Here is a 2,500-nt window from a genome sequence, read left to right as displayed (position 1 = left end):
GCTGCGCGAGCGAGCGGCGAGCGGCGAACAGCGAGCGAAGCGAGAGGCAGCACCGTCCCTGCTATACGAAAGCCCCATCCAGCCCTGTGCCACCCGGGGGGTTCCAGGGTGCTGAGATGGCTGACGTTTTGCTCCGCTCACGACGGTCACCGCACCACGCAAGAACAGGCCAAAAACTGGCCAAAACAGCCCAAAAACGGGCCAAAACTGGCCATTTTTGGCTGCGCGAGCGAGCGGCGAGCGGCGAACAGCGAGCGAAGCGAGAGGCAGCACCGTCCCTGCTATACGAAAGCCCCATCCAGCCCTGTGCCACCCGGGGGGTTCCAGGGTGCTGAGATGGCTGACGTTTTGCTCCGCTCTCGACGGTCACCGCGCAATGCAAGAACAGGCCAAAAACTGGCCAAAACGGCCCAAAAACGGGCCAAAACTGGCCATTTTTGGCTGCGCGAGCGGCGAGCGGCGGACAGCGAGCGAAGCGAGAGGCAGCACCGTCCCTGCTATACGAAAGCCCCATCCAGCCCTGTGCCACCCGGGGGGTTCCAGGGTGCTGAGATGGCTGACGTTTTGCTCCGCTCTCGACGGTCACCGCGCAATGCAAGAACAGGCCAAAAACTGGCCAAAACGGCCCAAAAACGGGCCAAAACTGGCCATTTTTGGCTGCGCGAGCGAGCGGCGAGCGGCGGACAGCGAGCGAAGCGAGAGGCAGCACCGTCCCTGCTATACGAAAGCCCCATCCAGCCCTGTGCCACCCGGGGGGTTCCAGGGTGCTGAGATGGCTGACGTTTTGCTCCGCTCTCGACGGTCACCGCGCAATGCAAGAACAGGCCAAAAACTGGCCAAAACGGCCCAAAAACGGGCCAAAACTGGCCATTTTTGGCTGCACGAGCGAGCGGCGAGCGGCGGACAGCGAGCGAAGCGAGAGGCAGCACCGTCCCTGCTATACGAAAGCCCCATCCAGCCCTGTGCCACCCGGGGGGTTCCAGGGTGCTGAGATGGCTGACGTTTTGCTCCGCTCTCGACGGTCACCGCGCAATGCAAGAACAGGCCAAAAACTGGCCAAAACGGCCCAAAAACGGGCCAAAACTGGCCATTTTTGGCTGCACGAGCGAGCGGCGAGCGGCGGACAGCGAGCGAAGCGAGAGGCAGCACCGTCCCTGCTATACGAAAGCCCCATCCAGCCCTGTGCCACCCGGGGGGTTCCAGGGTGCTGAGATGGCTGACGTTTTGCTCCGCTCTCGACGGTCACCGCGCAATGCAAGAACAGGCCAAAAACTGGCCAAAACGGCCCAAAAACGGGCCAAAACTGGCCATTTTTGGCTGCACGAGCGAGCGGCGAGCGGCGGACAGCGAGCGAAGCGAGAGGCAGCACCGTCCCTGCTATACGAAAGCCCCATCCAGCCCTGTGCCACCCGGGGGGTTCCAGGGTGCTGAGATGGCTGACGTTTTGCTCCGCTCTCGACGGTCACCGCGCAATGCAAGAACAGGCCAAAAACTGGCCAAAACGGCCCAAAAACGGGCCAAAACTGGCCATTTTTGGCTGCACGAGCGAGCGGCGAGCGGCGGACAGCGAGCGAAGCGAGAGGCAGCACCGTCCCTGCTATACGAAAGCCCCATCCAGCCCTGTGCCACCCGGGGGGTTCCAGGGTGCTGAGATGGCTGACGTTTTGCTCCGCTCTCGACGGTCACCGCGCAATGCAAGAACAGGCCAAAAACTGGCCAAAACGGCCCAAAAACGGGCCAAAACTGGCCATTTTTGGCTGCGCGAGCGAGCGGCGAGCGGCGGACAGCGAGCGAAGCGAGAGGCAGCACCGTCCCTGCTATATACGAAAGCCCCATCCAGCCCTGTGCCACCCGGGGGGTTCCAGGGTGCTGAGATGGCTGACGTTTTGCTCCGCTCACGACGGTCACCGCACCACGCAAGAACGGACCATAAACAGGCCAAAACAGCCCAAAAACGGGCCAAAACTGGTCATTTTTGGCTGCGCGAGCGAGCGGCGAGCGGCGAACAGCGAGCGAAGCGTGAGGCAGCACCGTCCCTGCTATACGAAAGCCCCATCCAGCCCTGTGCCACCCGGGGGGTTCCAGGGTGCTGAGATGGCTGACGTTTTGCTCCGCTCACGACGGTCACCGCGCCATGCAAGAACGGACCAAAAACAGGCCAAAACAGCCCAAAAACGGGCCAAAACTGGCCATTTTTGGCTGAGCGAGCGAGCGGTGAGCGGCGAACAGCGAGCGAAGCGAGAGGCAGCACCGTCCCTGCTATACGAAAGCCCCATCCAGCCCTGTGCCACCCGGGGGGTTCCAGGGTGCTGAGATGGCTGACGTTTTGCTCCGCTCACGACGGTCGCCGTGCCACGCAAGAACGGACCAAAAACAGGCCAAAACAGCCCAAAAACGGGCCAAAACTGGCCATTTTAGGTTGCGCGAGCGAGCGGCGAGCGGCGAACAGCGAGCGAAGCGTGAGGCAGCACCGTCCCTGCTATACGAAAGCCCCATCCAG

Source organism: Musa acuminata, unplaced genomic scaffold (genome assembly GCF_036884655.1).
Source record: "Musa acuminata AAA Group cultivar baxijiao unplaced genomic scaffold, Cavendish_Baxijiao_AAA HiC_scaffold_557, whole genome shotgun sequence".
Classification (NCBI taxonomy): domain Eukaryota; kingdom Viridiplantae; phylum Streptophyta; class Magnoliopsida; order Zingiberales; family Musaceae; genus Musa; species Musa acuminata.
The sequence above is the reverse complement of the archived record's forward strand: the minus strand, read 5'-3'. Positions refer to the sequence as shown.